At 43.9% G+C, this 18,249-nt stretch overlaps 13 non-coding genes across 13 annotated transcripts; all 13 read left to right on the plus strand.

Annotated features, from left to right (window-relative positions):
• Positions 1 to 2,083: 2,083 nt before the first annotated feature.
• LOC141231429 (U2 spliceosomal RNA) lies at positions 2,084 to 2,267 on the plus strand. The gene has a single exon (XR_012297831.1). It is a non-coding gene; the product is annotated as a U2 spliceosomal RNA (small nuclear RNA).
• A 1,115-nt stretch (positions 2,268 to 3,382) lies between these two features.
• Positions 3,383 to 3,573, plus strand: LOC141231143 (U2 spliceosomal RNA). Its single transcript, XR_012297553.1, has one exon. It is a non-coding gene; the product is annotated as a U2 spliceosomal RNA (small nuclear RNA).
• A 1,115-nt stretch (positions 3,574 to 4,688) lies between these two features.
• LOC141231144 (U2 spliceosomal RNA) lies at positions 4,689 to 4,879 on the plus strand. Its single transcript, XR_012297554.1, has one exon. It is a non-coding gene; the product is annotated as a U2 spliceosomal RNA (small nuclear RNA).
• Positions 4,880 to 5,994: 1,115 nt separating this feature from the next.
• On the plus strand, positions 5,995 to 6,176 carry LOC141231377 (U2 spliceosomal RNA). The gene has a single exon (XR_012297788.1). It is a non-coding gene; the product is annotated as a U2 spliceosomal RNA (small nuclear RNA).
• Positions 6,177 to 7,291: 1,115 nt separating this feature from the next.
• On the plus strand, positions 7,292 to 7,482 carry LOC141231298 (U2 spliceosomal RNA). The gene has a single exon (XR_012297711.1). It is a non-coding gene; the product is annotated as a U2 spliceosomal RNA (small nuclear RNA).
• A 1,106-nt stretch (positions 7,483 to 8,588) lies between these two features.
• On the plus strand, positions 8,589 to 8,779 carry LOC141231146 (U2 spliceosomal RNA). Its single transcript, XR_012297556.1, has one exon. It is a non-coding gene; the product is annotated as a U2 spliceosomal RNA (small nuclear RNA).
• Positions 8,780 to 9,894: 1,115 nt separating this feature from the next.
• LOC141231299 (U2 spliceosomal RNA) lies at positions 9,895 to 10,085 on the plus strand. The gene has a single exon (XR_012297712.1). It is a non-coding gene; the product is annotated as a U2 spliceosomal RNA (small nuclear RNA).
• Positions 10,086 to 11,200: 1,115 nt separating this feature from the next.
• Positions 11,201 to 11,391, plus strand: LOC141231147 (U2 spliceosomal RNA). The gene has a single exon (XR_012297557.1). It is a non-coding gene; the product is annotated as a U2 spliceosomal RNA (small nuclear RNA).
• Positions 11,392 to 12,506: 1,115 nt separating this feature from the next.
• Positions 12,507 to 12,697, plus strand: LOC141231148 (U2 spliceosomal RNA). The gene has a single exon (XR_012297558.1). It is a non-coding gene; the product is annotated as a U2 spliceosomal RNA (small nuclear RNA).
• A 1,115-nt stretch (positions 12,698 to 13,812) lies between these two features.
• LOC141231149 (U2 spliceosomal RNA) lies at positions 13,813 to 14,003 on the plus strand. The gene has a single exon (XR_012297559.1). It is a non-coding gene; the product is annotated as a U2 spliceosomal RNA (small nuclear RNA).
• A 1,115-nt stretch (positions 14,004 to 15,118) lies between these two features.
• LOC141231150 (U2 spliceosomal RNA) lies at positions 15,119 to 15,309 on the plus strand. Its single transcript, XR_012297560.1, has one exon. It is a non-coding gene; the product is annotated as a U2 spliceosomal RNA (small nuclear RNA).
• Positions 15,310 to 16,421: 1,112 nt separating this feature from the next.
• LOC141231151 (U2 spliceosomal RNA) lies at positions 16,422 to 16,612 on the plus strand. The gene has a single exon (XR_012297561.1). It is a non-coding gene; the product is annotated as a U2 spliceosomal RNA (small nuclear RNA).
• Positions 16,613 to 17,727: 1,115 nt separating this feature from the next.
• Positions 17,728 to 17,918, plus strand: LOC141231328 (U2 spliceosomal RNA). The gene has a single exon (XR_012297740.1). It is a non-coding gene; the product is annotated as a U2 spliceosomal RNA (small nuclear RNA).
• Positions 17,919 to 18,249: the final 331 nt, after the last annotated feature.

Genomic DNA, 18,249 nt, shown 5'->3' on the forward strand with positions numbered 1-18,249 from the left:
TGGAGGTGTGCCAGTATATGTTCACGGAGAATATGTTGAGTGAATCTATGAGAGATGGGGTGGTGGTTTTGGTTCATAAGAAAGGTGATAAAAAGGATTTGGGGAATTGGAGGCCAATCACCCTTTTGAATGCAGACTATAAGGTGTTTAGTAAATTGTTGGCTAGCCAGATGCGGGAAGTGATTGGCGGTGTGGTGGATGAAGATCAAGTGTGTGCAGTGCCTGGGAGAAGTATGACTGAAAATTTGGTGTTGTTGCGTGATGTGATTGGGGATTGTATGAGTCGTAAGCAGAAATGTTTGTTGTTTTCGGTTGATTTTGAAAAAGCTTTTGACCGTGTGTCACATAGCTTTATGTTTAAGGTTTTGTCTAAGATGGGTTATTCCAGGAATTTTGTAAACTGTGTTAGGAGTTTGTATTGTAATGTTTCAAGTGAATTTTTGGTGAATGGGTGGTTGAGTGAGAAAGTGAGAATTAAATCAGGAGTGCGTCAGGGGTGCCCTATGTCCCCTTTTTTGTTTATTAGTGTGATTGAAGTGTTGATGTGTATGGTTAGGAAGGATAAGGTTATGAGAGGTGTGATGATTCCTGGGAGTAATGGAAAGGATGTGAGAATTCTAGGTTACATGGATGATGTAGTGATTGTGAGTGGGAATATGGCTGCGATGAGTAGGGCAAGGTTGATATTAAGTTTGTTTTGTAGTGTCTCAGCTTTTAAGGTCAATTGGACTAAGAGTTCCTTTAAATGTTTTGGTGAGAGGAATGTACGGATGGATGGTGTGAGGTGTGAGGATGGTGCAATAAAGGTGCTTGGGATTAAGTTTAATGATGATTTGAAAGGAAATGAGAGTTGGGAAGATTGTGGGGTGAGAGTGGTGCGCAAGTTGAATTTTTGGCGAATGAGAGAACTAACTCTGACTGGGAAAGTTCTGATTATTAAGGCGGTTATTTTGCCTATTTTGTTGTTTGTTGCGAATGTATATCCTGCTGCTTTTAAGAAAATTAGGAAAACTGAGAAATTCATCTTTAATTTTCTTTGGGGAAGTCGCATGGAGAAATTGAAACGGGAATATGTCTATAAGTTATGTGTAAATGGTGGTTTGGATTTTCCAAATATTGATTTCTTTTTAGGGATTAGTTACGTGAAAATGGTGGTGGTGGTTCTAGGGAAAAGTAATAAGTGTGCTCATATGATGAAGTATTCGGCTGGATGGATGCTTTATGGCTTAAAGTGGGTCAAAAGGGATGCTAGAGTGCCTGTTGCTTTTAAGTGTCCTGTATGGTATGGTTGTGTTGAGAAATTTGTAAGGAAGTATGATTTGTTGTCCGTTAACATGAGTGATTTTAGGCAAAAGAAGAAAGTCATTAGGATGGTGCGTGAGCGTGAGGTGGTATGTAATATCAATGGGTTGAGAGGGGAGGAAGTAACCGAGATGTGGAGAAAATTAAGTATAGATGGTGTGACTAACAGACAGAGAGATATCGCTTGGATGATATTGCATGACATTTTGCCTGTTAGAGATGTGCAAAAGAAGAGGGATTTAGTTAAATCTGAGGTATGCCCGAGGGATGGATGTGGTTTGAGAGAGCATGTTAGACATATGGTATGGGATTGTGATTTTGCATATGATGTATGGAAGGGTATAGGGGGACTTTGCAAGGAATTGGTGGGTGTAAAGTATGTTAATTGGAAACTTGCTATGTTTGGGATGGGTGCATGTAGTAGAATTAAGGATAGGATTTTATGGTTGTTGGTGGTGTGTGTAATTGAAAGTTTGTGGGATGCGAGGAATTTGTTAGTTTTTAAAAGGAAGAAAATGTCAGTTAATGAATGTTTGAGATTGATTCTGTCACGTATGTATGTAATATACCTCTGGGATCAGGAACGTGGAAGTATTATAGATGCTGAAGGGATCTGGAAGTTTAAAAAGTGGAGGTTTTTCGTAAAGTTTAATTAGTAGTGTATAATGTACATGATGATAAGGTTCGGTTTTATTTTTGATTATATACCAAGTGTGATGAAAGGCTAAGTGTCAATGAAAGGCTTTTGTAAGTCGATTTGATTGAGCTTATGCTCCGGCCTATCTGATTTGGTTAAAAAAAAAAAAAAAAAATCTGTTCTTATCAGTTTAATATCTGATACGTCCCCTATCTGGGGACCATATATTAAATGGATTTTTAGAACAGGGAGATGGAAAAAGAGCTTGCTCTGTCCACTCCACGCATTGACCTGGTATTGCAGTATCTCCAGGACCGGTGCACCCCTTCTTTAATGCAGTTTCTAAAATCAGAAAGAATTGAATTCAATGTTTTTTGTTCATTTTGCTTGTTTGTCGGATTTTGGGATGGACTCTTTGGCTCTGCTTTTCTTCTCCTCATTGGATTTTTCATGTTCAAAGTTGCAGAAGCCAGATTACAAGCTCATTTTGGTTCAACTTCAGCAACTGTGCATTGCATTGCCATGTAATGTGATGCAATGCTATCTTTCTAGCTCTCCCTTTTTACTTCCTTTTGGATAAACAGACATATTAGGCAAGCATTTTGGAGCTTTCACCTAAATAACTACAGGTGGTGAGATAAGCTGCACAATATAATTGACCTTTCAGTATATTGTTGCACACACACCATCTATTTAGCAAATGCCCTTGTTATCAACAGCAGCCTTTTAAACTCACCTGAGCTAACAGGTATGTGCGCTGGTTACTCTGCTGCGCTTAAAATTTCTTTTTTGGTTTGCTACAATGCCTTTTCTGAAACGTTGTCTCCTTCTGCTGGAACACTGACTTCTTTCATTTAATGCCTGCAGACTATAAAAGAGAACCCAACCCAAAAAGTTTGGTTGATTAGTCTGTGGCATTCTGTTAAACTGTTGCTTATGGCGGTCTCTGTGAGCTTCTCAGCGACATTCAGCCAGCCAGGTATCCTGCCTGCAGTAGATGGAATGTGGCAATGGAACGCTGGCTGCGCGTGTCATAATAGGCTCTGAGCCTTTATATACCTGTGCACAGCAGCAGCCACCTTCAGTCTGCTGCTGGACAGCCAGCAGCAGCAGCAGCAGGAGAGGTATGTAATCAGGAGCCCTCCTGCTAAGGGTAGACAGCTGCTCGTTCCACCCCACCCCCCGCCTTAATTGGTTCTCCTCCCTTCCAACGGTGTTGAGGCGGGTGGGAACAGCAGGGGGTGAAGGTGCTGTGTTTAAAGAGGTGGAGTTATGCAGATCTAAAACGCGTGGATTGCAGCAGCAGCAAGCCGAAAAGTGCAGGCATGTAAGGGATCTAGAGGTTGACAACATGTCTTCTTAACGGGAGTCCAGGAGCTCATCTCCACAAATGGACTTTTTAGGATCCTTGGGTGGCTCCGTAGTTTGAAACCAATTCTGGTTATCGCTTCTCGGCCTTTTGGCTAAGATCAAGTGTAGTATCTGTTCTTATCAGTTTAATATCTGATACGTCCCCTATCTGGGGACCATATATTAAATGGATTTTTAGAACAGGGAGATGGAAAAAGAGCTTGCTCTGTCCACTCCACGCATTGACCTGGTATTGCAGTATCTCCAGGACCGGTGCACCCCTTCTTTAATGCAGTTTCTAAAATCAGAAAGAATTGAATTCAATGTTTTTTGTTCATTTTGCTTGTTTGTCGGATTTTGGGATGGACTCTTTGGCTCTGCTTTTCTTCTCCTCATTGGATTTTTCATGTTCAAAGTTGCAGAAGCCAGATTACAAGCTCATTTTGGTTCAACTTCAGCAACTGTGCATTGCATTGCCATGTAATGTGATGCAATGCTATCTTTCTAGCTTTCCCTTTTTACTTCCTTTTGGATAAACAGACATATTAGGCAAGCATTTTGGAGCTTTCACCTAAATAACTACAGGTGGTGAGATAAGCTGCACAATATAATTGACCTTTCAGTATATTGTTGCACACACACCATCTATTTAGCAAATGCCCTTGTTATCAACAGCAGCCTTTTAAACTCACCTGAGCTAACAGGTATGTGCGCTGGTTACTCTGCTGCACTTAAAATTTCTTTTTTGGTTTGCTACAATGCCTTTTCTGAAACGTTGTCTCCTTCTGCTGGAACACTGACTTCTTTCATTTAATGCCTGCAGACTATAAAAGAGAACCCAACCCAAAAAGTTTGGTTGATTAGTCTGTGGCATTCTGTTAAACTGTTGCTTATGGCGGTCTCTGTGAGCTTCTCAGCGACATTCAGCCAGCCAGGTATCCTGCCTGCAGTAGATGGAATGTGGCAATGGAACGCTGGCTGCGCGTGTCATAATAGGCTCTGAGCCTTTATATACCTGTGCACAGCAGCAGCCACCTTCAGTCTGCTGCTGGACAGCCAGCAGCAGCAGCAGCAGGAGAGGTATGTAATCAGGAGCCCTCCTGCTAAGGGTAGACAGCTGCTCGTTCCACCCCACCCCCCGCCTTAATTGGTTCTCCTCCCTTCCAACGGTGTTGAGGCGGGTGGGAACAGCAGGGGGTGAAGGTGCTGTGTTTAAAGAGGTGGAGTTATGCAGATCTAAAACGCGTGGATTGCAGCAGCAGCAAGCCGAAAAGTGCAGGCATGTAAGGGATCTAGAGGTTGACAACATGTCTTCTTAACGGGAGTCCAGGAGCTCATCTCCACAAATGGACTTTTTAGGATCCTTGGGTGGCTCCGTAGTTTGAAACCAATTCTGGTTATCGCTTCTCGGCCTTTTGGCTAAGATCAAGTGTAGTATCTGTTCTTATCAGTTTAATATCTGATACGTCCCCTATCTGGGGACCATATATTAAATGGATTTTTAGAACAGGGAGATGGAAAAAGAGCTTGCTCTGTCCACTCCACGCATTGACCTGGTATTGCAGTATCTCCAGGACCGGTGCACCCCTTCTTTAATGCAGTTTCTAAAATCAGAAAGAATTGAATTCAATGTTTTTTGTTCATTTTGCTTGTTTGTCGGATTTTGGGATGGACTCTTTGGCTCTGCTTTTCTTCTCCTCATTGGATTTTTCATGTTCAAAGTTGCAGAAGCCAGATTACAAGCTCATTTTGGTTCAACTTCAGCAACTGTGCATTGCATTGCCATGTAATGTGATGCAATGCTATCTTTCTAGCTCTCCCTTTTTACTTCCTTTTGGATAAACAGACATATTAGGCAAGCATTTTGGAGCTTTCACCTAAATAACTACAGGTGGTGAGATAAGCTGCACAATATAATTGACCTTTCAGTATATTGTTGCACACACACCATCTATTTAGCAAATGCCCTTGTTATCAACAGCAGCCTTTTAAACTCACCTGAGCTAACAGGTATGTGCGCTGGTTACTCTGCTGCGCTTAAAATTTCTTTTTTGGTTTGCTACAATGCCTTTTCTGAAACGTTGTCTCCTTCTGCTGGAACACTGACTTCTTTCATTTAATGCCTGCAGACTATAAAAGAGAACCCAACCCAAAAAATTTGGTTGATTAGTCTGTGGCATTCTGTTAAACTGTTGCTTATGGCGGTCTCTGTGAGCTTCTCAGCGACATTCAGCCAGCCAGGTATCCTGCCTGCAGTAGATGGAATGTGGCAATGGAACGCTGGCTGCGCGTGTCATAATAGGCTCTGAGCCTTTATATACCTGTGCACAGCAGCAGCCACCTTCAGTCTGCTGCTGGACAGCCAGCAGCAGCAGCAGCAGGAGAGGTATGTAATCAGGAGCCCTCCTGCTAAGGGTAGACAGCTGCTCGTTCCACCCCACCCCCCGCCTTAATTGGTTCTCCTCCCTTCCAACGGTGTTGAGGCGGGTGGGAACAGCAGGGGGTGAAGGTGCTGTGTTTAAAGAGGTGGAGTTATGCAGATCTAAAACGCGTGGATTGCAGCAGCAGCAAGCCGAAAAGTGCAGGCATGTAAGGGATCTAGAAGTTGACAACATGTCTTCTTAACGGGAGTCCAGGAGCTCATCTCCACAAATGGACTTTTTAGGATCCTTGGGTGGCTCCGTAGTTTGAAACCAATTCTGGTTATCGCTTCTCGGCCTTTTGGCTAAGATCAAGTGTTCTTATCAGTTTAATATCTGATACGTCCCCTATCTGGGGACCATATATTAAATGGATTTTTAGAACAGGGAGATGGAAAAAGAGCTTGCTCTGTCCACTCCACGCATTGACCTGGTATTGCAGTATCTCCAGGACCGGTGCACCCCTTCTTTAATGCAGTTTCTAAAATCAGAAAGAATTGAATTCAATGTTTTTTGTTCATTTTGCTTGTTTGTCGGATTTTGGGATGGACTCTTTGGCTCTGCTTTTCTTCTCCTCATTGGATTTTTCATGTTCAAAGTTGCAGAAGCCAGATTACAAGCTCATTTTGGTTCAACTTCAGCAACTGTGCATTGCATTGCCATGTAATGTGATGCAATGCTATCTTTCTAGCTCTCCCTTTTTACTTCCTTTTGGATAAACAGACATATTAGGCAAGCATTTTGGAGCTTTCACCTAAATAACTACAGGTGGTGAGATAAGCTGCACAATATAATTGACCTTTCAGTATATTGTTGCACACACACCATCTATTTAGCAAATGCCTTTGTTATCAACAGCAGCCTTTTAAACTCACCTGAGCTAACAGGTATGTGCGCTGGTTACTCTGCTGCGCTTAAAATTTCTTTTTTGGTTTGCTACAATGCCTTTTCTGAAACGTTGTCTCCTTCTGCTGGAACACTGACTTCTTTCATTTAATGCCTGCAGACTATAAAAGAGAACCCAACCCAAAAAGTTTGGTTGATTAGTCTGTGGCATTCTGTTAAACTGTTGCTTATGGCGGTCTCTGTGAGCTTCTCAGCGACATTCAGCCAGCCAGGTATCCTGCCTGCAGTAGATGGAATGTGGCAATGGAACGCTGGCTGCGCGTGTCATAATAGGCTCTGAGCCTTTATATACCTGTGCACAGCAGCAGCCACCTTCAGTCTGCTGCTGGACAGCCAGCAGCAGCAGCAGCAGGAGAGGTATGTAATCAGGAGCCCTCCTGCTAAGGGTAGACAGCTGCTCGTTCCACCCCACCCCCCGCCTTAATTGGTTCTCCTCCCTTCCAACGGTGTTGAGGCGGGTGGGAACAGCAGGGGGTGAAGGTGCTGTGTTTAAAGAGGTGGAGTTATGCAGATCTAAAACGCGTGGATTGCAGCAGCAGCAAGCCGAAAAATGCAGGCATGTAAGGGATCTAGAGGTTGACAACATGTCTTCTTAACGGGAGTCCAGGAGCTCATCTCCACAAATGGACTTTTTAGGATCCTTGGGTGGCTCCGTAGTTTGAAACCAATTCTGGTTATCGCTTCTCGGCCTTTTGGCTAAGATCAAGTGTAGTATCTGTTCTTATCAGTTTAATATCTGATACGTTCCCTATCTGGGGACCATATATTAAATGGATTTTTAGAACAGGGAGATGGAAAAAGAGCTTGCTCTGTCCACTCCACGCATTGACCTGGTATTGCAGTATCTCCAGGACCGGTGCACCCCTTCTTTAATGCAGTTTCTAAAATCAGAAAGAATTGAATTCAATGTTTTTTGTTCATTTTGCTTGTTTGTCGGATTTTGGGATGGACTCTTTGGCTCTGCTTTTCTTCTCCTCATTGGATTTTTCATGTTCAAAGTTGCAGAAGCCAGATTACAAGCTCATTTTGGTTCAACTTCAGCAACTGTGCATTGCATTGCCATGTAATGTGATGCAATGCTATCTTTCTAGCTCTCCCTTTTTACTTCCTTTTGGATAAACAGACATATTAGGCAAGCATTTTGGAGCTTTCACCTAAATAACTACAGGTGGTGAGATAAGCTGCACAATATAATTGACCTTTCAGTATATTGTTGCACACACACCATCTATTTAGCAAATGCCCTTGTTATCAACAGCAGCCTTTTAAACTCACCTGAGCTAACAGGTATGTGCGCTGGTTACTCTGCTGCGCTTAAAATTTCTTTTTTGGTTTGCTACAATGCCTTTTCTGAAACGTTGTCTTCTTCTGCTGGAACACTGACTTCTTTCATTTAATGCCTGCAGACTATAAAAGAGAACCCAACCCAAAAAGTTTGGTTGATTAGTCTGTGGCATTCTGTTAAACTGTTGCTTATGGCGGTCTCTGTGAGCTTCTCAGCGACATTCAGCCAGCCAGGTATCCTGCCTGCAGTAGATGGAATGTGGCAATGGAACGCTGGCTGCGCGTGTCATAATAGGCTCTGAGCCTTTATATACCTGTGCACAGCAGCAGCCACCTTCAGTCTGCTGCTGGACAGCCAGCAGCAGGAGAGGTATGTAATCAGGAGCCCTCCTGCTAAGGGTAGACAGCTGCTCGTTCCACCCCACCCCCCGCCTTAATTGGTTCTCCTCCCTTCCAACGGTGTTGAGGCGGGTGGGAACAGCAGGGGGTGAAGGTGCTGTGTTTAAAGAGGTGGAGTTATGCAGATCTAAAACGCGTGGATTGCAGCAGCAGCAAGCCGAAAAGTGCAGGCATGTAAGGGATCTAGAGGTTGACAACATGTCTTCTTAACGGGAGTCCAGGAGCTCATCTCCACAAATGGACTTTTTAGGATCCTTGGGTGGCTCCGTAGTTTGAAACCAATTCTGGTTATCGCTTCTCGGCCTTTTGGCTAAGATCAAGTGTAGTATCTGTTCTTATCAGTTTAATATCTGATACGTCCCCTATCTGGGGACCATATATTAAATGGATTTTTAGAACAGGGAGATGGAAAAAGAGCTTGCTCTGTCCACTCCACGCATTGACCTGGTATTGCAGTATCTCCAGGACCGGTGCACCCCTTCTTTAATGCAGTTTCTAAAATCAGAAAGAATTGAATTCAATGTTTTTTGTTCATTTTGCTTGTTTGTCGGATTTTGGGATGGACTCTTTGGCTCTGCTTTTCTTCTCCTCATTGGATTTTTCATGTTCAAAGTTGCAGAAGCCAGATTACAAGCTCATTTTGGTTCAACTTCAGCAACTGTGCATTGCATTGCCATGTAATGTGATGCAATGCTATCTTTCTAGCTCTCCCTTTTTACTTCCTTTTGGATAAACAGACATAATAGGCAAGCATTTTGGAGCTTTCACCTAAATAACTACAGGTGGTGAGATAAGCTGCACAATATAATTGACCTTTCAGTATATTGTTGCACACACACCATCTATTTAGCAAATGCCCTTGTTATCAACAGCAGCCTTTTAAACTCACCTGAGCTAACAGGTATGTGCGCTGGTTACTCTGCTGCGCTTAAAATTTCTTTTTTGGTTTGCTACAATGCCTTTTCTGAAACGTTGTCTCCTTCTGCTGGAACACTGACTTCTTTCATTTAATGCCTGCAGACTATAAAAGAGAACCCAACCCAAAAAGTTTGGTTGATTAGTCTGTGGCATTCTGTTAAACTGTTGCTTATGGCGGTCTCTGTGAGCTTCTCAGCGACATTCAGCCAGCCAGGTATCCTTCCTGCAGTAGATGGAATGTGGCAATGGAACGCTGGCTGCGCGTGTCATAATAGGCTCTGAGCCTTTATATACCTGTGCACAGCAGCAGCCACCTTCAGTCTGCTGCTGGACAGCCAGCAGCAGCAGCAGCAGGAGAGGTATGTAATCAGGAGCCCTCCTGCTAAGGGTAGACAGCTGCTCGTTCCACCCCACCCCCCGCCTTAATTGGTTCTCCTCCCTTCCAACGGTGTTGAGGCGGGTGGGAACAGCAGGGGGTGAAGGTGCTGTGTTTAAAGAGGTGGAGTTATGCAGATCTAAAACGCGTGGATTGCAGCAGCAGCAAGCCGAAAAGTGCAGGCATGTAAGGGATCTAGAGGTTGACAACATGTCTTCTTAACGGGAGTCCAGGAGCTCATCTCCACAAATGGACTTTTTAGGATCCTTGGGTGGCTCCGTAGTTTGAAACCAATTCTGGTTATCGCTTCTCGGCCTTTTGGCTAAGATCAAGTGTAGTATCTGTTCTTATCAGTTTAATATCTGATACGTTCCCTATCTGGGGACCATATATTAAATGGATTTTTAGAACAGGGAGATGGAAAAAGAGCTTGCTCTGTCCACTCCACGCATTGACCTGGTATTGCAGTATCTCCAGGACCGGTGCACCCCTTCTTTAATGCAGTTTCTAAAATCAGAAAGAATTGAATTCAATGTTTTTTGTTCATTTTGCTTGTTTGTCGGATTTTGGGATGGACTCTTTGGCTCTGCTTTTCTTCTCCTCATTGGATTTTTCATGTTCAAAGTTGCAGAAGCCAGATTACAAGCTCATTTTGGTTCAACTTCAGCAACTGTGCATTGCATTGCCATGTAATGTGATGCAATGCTATCTTTCTAGCTCTCCCTTTTTACTTCCTTTTGGATAAACAGACATATTAGGCAAGCATTTTGGAGCTTTCACCTAAATAACTACAGGTGGTGAGATAAGCTGCACAATATAATTGACCTTTCAGTATATTGTTGCACACACACCATCTATTTAGCAAATGCCCTTGTTATCAACAGCAGCCTTTTAAACTCACCTGAGCTAACAGGTATGTGCGCTGGTTACTCTGCTGCGCTTAAAATTTCTTTTTTGGTTTGCTACAATGCCTTTTCTGAAACGTTGTCTCCTTCTGCTGGAACACTGACTTCTTTCATTTAATGCCTGCAGACTATAAAAGAGAACCCAACCCAAAAAGTTTGGTTGATTAGTCTGTGGCATTCTGTTAAACTGTTGCTTATGGCGGTCTCTGTGAGCTTCTCAGCGACATTCAGCCAGCCAGGTATCCTGCCTGCAGTAGATGGAATGTGGCAATGGAACGCTGGCTGCGCGTGTCATAATAGGCTCTGAGCCTTTATATACCTGTGCACAGCAGCAGCCACCTTCAGTCTGCTGCTGGACAGCCAGCAGCAGCAGCAGCAGGAGAGGTATGTAATCAGGAGCCCTCCTGCTAAGGGTAGACAGCTGCTCGTTCCACCCCACCCCCCGCCTTAATTGGTTCTCCTCCCTTCCAACGGTGTTGAGGCGGGTGGGAACAGCAGGGGGTGAAGGTGCTGTGTTTAAAGAGGTGGAGTTATGCAGATCTAAAACGCGTGGAATGCAGCAGCAGCAAGCCGAAAAGTGCAGGCATGTAAGGGATCTAGAGGTTGACAACATGTCTTCTTAACGGGAGTCCAGGAGCTCATCTCCACAAATGGACTTTTTAGGATCCTTGGGTGGCTCCGTAGTTTGAAACCAATTCTGGTTATCGCTTCTCGGCCTTTTGGCTAAGATCAAGTGTAGTATCTGTTCTTATCAGTTTAATATCTGATACGTCCCCTATCTGGGGACCATATATTAAATGGATTTTTAGAACAGGGAGATGGAAAAAGAGCTTGCTCTGTCCACTCCACGCATTGACCTGGTATTGCAGTATCTCCAGGACCGGTGCACCCCTTCTTTAATGCAGTTTCTAAAATCAGAAAGAATTGAATTCAATGTTTTTTGTTCATTTTGCTTGTTTGTCGGATTTTGGGATGGACTCTTTGGCTCTGCTCTTCTTCTCCTCATTGGATTTTTCATGTTCAAAGTTGCAGAAGCCAGATTACAAGCTCATTTTGGTTCAACTTCAGCAACTGTGCATTGCATTGCCATGTAATGTGATGCAATGCTATCTTTCTAGCTCTCCCTTTTTACTTCCTTTTGGATAAACAGACATATTAGGCAAGCATTTTGGAGCTTTCACCTAAATAACTACAGGTGGTGAGATAAGCTGCACAATATAATTGACCTTTCAGTATATTGTTGCACACACACCATCTATTTAGCAAATGCCCTTGTTATCAACAGCAGCCTTTTAAACTCACCTGAGCTAACAGGTATGTGCGCTGGTTACTCTGCTGCGCTTAAAATTTCTTTTTTGGTTTGCTACAATGCCTTTTCTGAAACGTTGTCTCCTTCTGCTGGAACACTGACTTCTTTCATTTAATGCCTGCAGACTATAAAAGAGAACCCAACCCAAAAAGTTTGGTTGATTAGTCTGTGGCATTCTGTTAAACTGTTGCTTATGGCGGTCTCTGTGAGCTTCTCAGCGACATTCAGCCAGCCAGGTATCCTGCCTGCAGTAGATGGAATGTGGCAATGGAACGCTGGCTGCGCGTGTCATAATAGGCTCTGAGCCTTTATATACCTGTGCACAGCAGCAGCCACCTTCAGTCTGCTGCTGGACAGCCAGCAGCAGCAGCAGCAGGAGAGGTATGTAATCAGGAGCCCTCCTGCTAAGGGTAGACAGCTGCTCGTTCCACCCCACCCCCCGCCTTAATTGGTTCTCCTCCCTTCCAACGGTGTTGAGGCGGGTGGGAACAGCAGGGGGTGAAGGTGCTGTGTTTAAAGAGGTGGAGTTATGCAGATCTAAAACGCGTGGATTGCAGCAGCAGCAAGCCGAAAAGTGCAGGCATGTAAGGGATCTAGAGGTTAACAACATGTCTTCTTAACGGGAGTCCAGGAGCTCATCTCCACAAATGGACTTTTTAGGATCCTTGGGTGGCTCCGTAGTTTGAAACCAATTCTGGTTATCGCTTCTCGGCCTTTTGGCTAAGATCAAGTGTAGTATCTGTTCTTATCAGTTTAATATCTGATACGTCCCCTATCTGGGGACCATATATTAAATGGATTTTTAGAACAGGGAGATGGAAAAAGAGCTTGCTCTGTCCACTCCACGCATTGACCTGGTATTGCAGTATCTCCAGGACCGGTGCACCCCTTCTTTAATGCAGTTTCTAAAATCAGAAAGAATTGAATTCAATGTTTTTTGTTCATTTTGCTTGTTTGTCGGATTTTGGGATGGACTCTTTGGCTCTGCTTTTCTTCTCCTCATTGGATTTTTCATGTTCAAAGTTGCAGAAGCCAGATTACAAGCTCATTTTGGTTCAACTTCAGCAACTGTGCATTGCATTGCCATGTAATGTGATGCAATGCTATCTTTCTAGCTCTCCCTTTTTACTTCCTTTTGGATAAACAGACATATTAGGCAAGCATTTTGGAGCTTTCACCTAAATAACTACAGGTGGTGAGATAAGCTGCACAATATAATTGACCTTTCAGTATATTGTTGCACACACACCATCTATTTAGCAAATGCCCTTGTTATCAACAGCAGCCTTTTAAACTCACCTGAGCTAACAGGTATGTGCGCTGGTTACTCTGCTGCGCTTAAAATTTCTTTTTTGGTTTGCTACAATGCCTTTTCTGAAACGTTGTCTCCTTCTGCTGGAACACTGACTTCTTTCATTTAATGCCTGCAGACTATAAAAGAGAACCCAACCCAAAAAGTTTGGTTGATTAGTCTGTGGCATTCTGTTAAACTGTTGCTTATGGCGGTCTCTGTGAGCTTCTCAGCGACATTCAGCCAGCCAGGTATCCTGCCTGCAGTAGATGGAATGTGGCAATGGAACGCTGGCTGCGCGTGTCATAATAGGCTCTGAGCCTTTATATACCTGTGCACAGCAGCAGCCACCTTCAGTCTGCTGCTGGACAGCCAGCAGCAGCAGCAGCAGGAGAGGTATGTAATCAGGAGCCCTCCTGCTAAGGGTAGACAGCTGCTCGTTCCACCCCACCCCCCGCCTTAATTGGTTCTCCTCCCTTCCAACGGTGTTGAGGCGGGTGGGAACAGCAGGGGGTGAAGGTGCTGTGTTTAAAGAGGTGGAGTTATGCAGATCTAAAACGCGTGGATTGCAGCAGCAGCAAGCCGAAAAGTGCAGGCATGTAAGGGATCTAGAGGTTGACAACATGTCTTCTTAACGGGAGTCCAGGAGCTCATCTCCACAAATGGACTTTTTAGGATCCTTGGGTGGCTCCGTAGTTTGAAACCAATTCTGGTTATCGCTTCTCGGCCTTTTGGCTAAGATCAAGTGTAGTATCTGTTCTTATCAGTTTAATATCTGATACGTCCCCTATCTGGGGACCATATATTAAATGGATTTTTAGAACAGGGAGATGGAAAAAGAGCTTGCTCTGTCCACTCCACGCATTGACCTGGTATTGCAGTATCTCCAGGACCGGTGCACCCCTTCTTTAATGCAGTTTCTAAAATCAGAAAGAATTGAATTCAATGTTTTTTGTTCATTTTGCTTGTTTGTCGGATTTTGGGATGGACTCTTTGGCTCTGCTTTTCTTCTCCTCATTGGATTTTTCATGTTCAAAGTTGCAGAAGCCAGATTACAAGCTCATTTTGGTTCAACTTCAGCAACTGTGCATTGCATTGCCATGTAATGTGATGCAATGCTATCTTTCTAGCTCTCCCTTTTTACTTCCTTTTGGATAAACAGACATATTAGGCAAGCATTTTGGAGCTTTCACCTAAATAACTACAGGTGGTGAGATAAGCTGCACAATATAATTGACCTTTCAGTATATTGTTGCACACACACCATCTATTTAGCAAATGCCTTTGTTATCAACAGCAGCCTTTTAAACTCACCTGAGCTAACAGGTATGTGCGCTGGTTACTCTGCTGCGCTTAAAATTTCTTTTTTGGTTTGCTACAATGCCTTTTCTGAAACGTTGTCTCCTTCTGCTGGAACACTGACTTCTTTCATTTAATGCCTGCAGACTATAAAAGAGAACCCAACCCAAAAAGTTTGGTTGATTAGTCTGTGGCATTCTGTTAAACTGTTGCTTATGGCAGTCTCTGTGAGCTTCTCAGCGACATTCAGCCAGCCAGGTATCCTGCCTGCAGTAGATGGAATGTGGCAATGGAACGCTGGCTGCGCGTGTCATAATAGGCTCTGAGCCTTTATATACCTGTGCACAGCAGCAGCCACCTTCAGTCTGCTGCTGGACAGCCAGCAGCAGCAGCAGCAGGAGAGGTATGTAATCAGGAGCCCTCCTGCTAAGGGTAGACAGCTGCTCGTTCCACCCCACCCCCCGCCTTAATTGGTTCTCCTCCCTTCCAACGGTGTTGAGGCGGGTGGGAACAGCAGGGGGTGAAGGTGCTGTGTTTAAAGAGGTGGAGTTATGCAGATCTAAAACGCGTGGATTGCAGCAGCAGCAAGCCGAAAAATGCAGGCATGTAAGGGATCTAGAGGTTGACAACATGTCTTCTTAACGGGAATCCAGGAGCTCATCTCCACAAATGGACTTTTTAGGATCCTTGGGTGGCTCCGTAGTTTGAAACCAATTCTGGTTATCGCTTCTCGGCCTTTTGGCTAAGATCAAGTGTAGTATCTGTTCTTATCAGTTTAATATCTGATACGTCCCCTATCTGGGGACCATATATTAAATGGATTTTTAGAACAGGGAGATGGAAAAAGAGCTTGCTCTGTCCACTCCACGCATTGACCTGGTATTGCAGTATCTCCAGGACCGGTGCACCCCTTCTTTAATGCAGTTTCTAAAATCAGAAAGAATTGAATTCAATGTTTTTTGTTCATTTTGCTTGTTTGTCGGATTTTGGGATGGACTCTTTGGCTCTGCTTTTCTTCTCCTCATTGGATTTTTCATGTTCAAAGTTGCAGAAGCCAGATTACAAGCTCATTTTGGTTCAACTTCAGCAACTGTGCATTGCATTGCCATGTAATGTGATGCAATGCTATCTTTCTAGCTCTCCCTTTTTACTTCCTTTTGGATAAACAGACATATTAGGCAAGCATTTTGGAGCTTTCACCTAAATAACTACAGGTGGTGAGATAAGCTGCACAATATAATTGACCTTTCAGTATATTGTTGCACACACACCATCTATTTAGCAAATGCCCTTGTTATCAACAGCAGCCTTTTAAACTCACCTGAGCTAACAGGTATGTGCGCTGGTTACTCTGCTGCGCTTAAAATTTCTTTTTTGGTTTGCTACAATGCCTTTTCTGAAACGTTGTCTCCTTCTGCTGGAACACTGACTTCTTTCATTTAATGCCTGCAGACTATAAAAGAGAACCCAACCCAAAAAGTTTGGTTGATTAGTCTGTGGCATTCTGTTAAACTGTTGCTTATGGCGGTCTCTGTGAGCTTCTCAGCGACATTCAGCCAGCCAGGTATCCTGCCTGCAGTAGATGGAATGTGGCAATGGAACGCTGGCTGCGCGTGTCATAATAGGCTCTGAGCCTTTATATACCTGTGCACAGCAGCAGCCACCTTCAGTCTGCTGCTGGACAGCCAGCAGCAGCAGCAGGAGAGGTATGTAATCAGGAGCCCTCCTGCTAAGGGTAGACAGCTGCTCGTTCCACCCCACCCCCCGCCTTAATTGGTTCTCCTCCCTTCCAACGGTGTTGAGGCGGGTGGGAACAGCAGGGGGTGAAGGTGCTGTGTTTAAAGAGGTGGAGTTATGCAGATCTAAAACGCGTGGATTGCAGCAGCAGCAAGCCGAAAAGTGCAGGCATGTAAGGGATCTAGAGGTTGACAACATGTCTTCTTAACGGGAGTCCAGGAGCTCATCTCCACAAATGGACTTTTTAGGATCCTTGGGTGGCTCCGTAGTTTGAAACCAATTCTGGTTATCGCTTCTCGGCCTTTTGGCTAAGATCAAGTGTAGTATCTGTTCTTATCAGTTTAATATCTGATACGTCCCCTATCTGGGGACCATATATTAAATGGATTTTTAGAACAGGGAGATGGAAAAAGAGCTTGCTCTGTCCACTCCACGCATTGACCTGGTATTGCAGTATCTCCAGGACCGGTGCACCCCTTCTTTAATGCAGTTTCTAAAATCAGAAAGAATTGAATTCAATGTTTTTTGTTCATTTTGCTTGTTTGTCGGATTTTGGGATGGACTCTTTGGCTCTGCTTTTCTTCTCCTCATTGGATTTTTCATGTTCAAAGTTGCAGAAGCCAGATTACAAGCTCATTTTGGTTCAACTTCAGCAACTGTGCATTGCATTGCCATGTAATGTGATGCAATGCTATCTTTCTAGCTCTCCCTTTTTACTTCCTTTTGGATAAACAGACATATTAGGCAAGCATTTTGGAGCTTTCACCTAAATAACTACAGGTGGTGAGATAAGCTGCACAATATAATTGACCTTTCAGTATATTGTTGCACACACACCATCTATTTAGCAAATGCCCTTGTTATCAACAGCAGCCTTTTAAACTCACCTGAGCTAACAGGTATGTGCGCTGGTTACTCTGCTGCGCTTAAAATTTCTTTTTTGGTTTGCTACAATGCCTTTTCTGAAACGTTGTCTCCTTCTGCTGGAACACTGACTTCTTTCATTTAATGCCTGCAGACTATAAAAGAGAACCCAACCCAAAAAGTTTGGTTGATTAGTCTGTGGCATTCTGTTAAACTGTTGCTTATGGCGGTCTCTGTGAGCTTCTCAGCGACATTCAGCCAGCCAGGTATCCTGCCTGCAGTAGATGGAATGTGGCAATGGAACGCTGGCTGCGCGTGTCATAATAGGCTCTGAGCCTTTATATACCTGTGCACAGCAGCAGCCACCTTCAGTCTGCTGCTGGACAGCCAGCAGCAGCAGCAACAGGAGAGGTATGTAATCAGGAGCCCTCCTGCTAAGGGTAGACAGCTGCTCGTTCCACCCCACCCCCCGCCTTAATTGGTTCTCCTCCCTTCCAACGGTGTTGAGGCGGGTGGGAACAGCAGGGGGTGAAGGTGCTGTGTTTAAAGAGGTGGAGTTATGCAGATCTAAAACGCGTGGATTGCAGCAGCAGCAAGCCGAAAAATGCAGGCATGTAAGGGATCTAGAGGTTGACAACATGTCTTCTTAACGGGAGTCCAGGAGCTCATCTCCACAAATGGACTTTTTAGGATCCTTGGGTGGCTCCGTAGTTTGAAACCAATTCTGGTTATCGCTTCTCGGCCTTTTGGCTAAGATCAAGTGTAGTATCTGTTCTTATCAGTTTAATATCTGATACGTCCCCTATCTGGGGACCATATATTAAATGGATTTTTAGAACAGGGAGATGGAAAAAGAGCTTGCTCTGTCCACTCCACGCATTGACCTGGTATTGCAGTATCTCCAGGACCGTTGCACCCCTTCTTTAATGCAGTTTCTAAAATCAGAAAGAATTGAATTCAATGTTTTTTGTTCATTTTGCTTGTTTGTCGGATTTTGGGATGGACTCTTTGGCTCTGCTTTTCTTCTCCTCATTGGATTTTTCATGTTCAAAGTTGCAGAAGCCAGATTACAAGCTCATTTTGGTTCAACTTCAGCAACTGTGCATTGCATGGCCATGTAATGTGATGCAATGCTATCTTTCTAGCTCTCCCTTTTTACTTCCTTTTGGATAAACAGACATATTAGGCAAGCATTTTGGAGCTTTCACCTAAATAACTACAGGTGGTGAGATAAGCTGCACAATATAATTGA

This window comes from Phyllobates terribilis, unplaced genomic scaffold, assembly GCF_046119375.1.
Source record: "Phyllobates terribilis strain yellow unplaced genomic scaffold, ASM4611937v1 Scaffold_505__1_contigs__length_1300667, whole genome shotgun sequence".
Classification (NCBI taxonomy): domain Eukaryota; kingdom Metazoa; phylum Chordata; class Amphibia; order Anura; family Dendrobatidae; genus Phyllobates; species Phyllobates terribilis.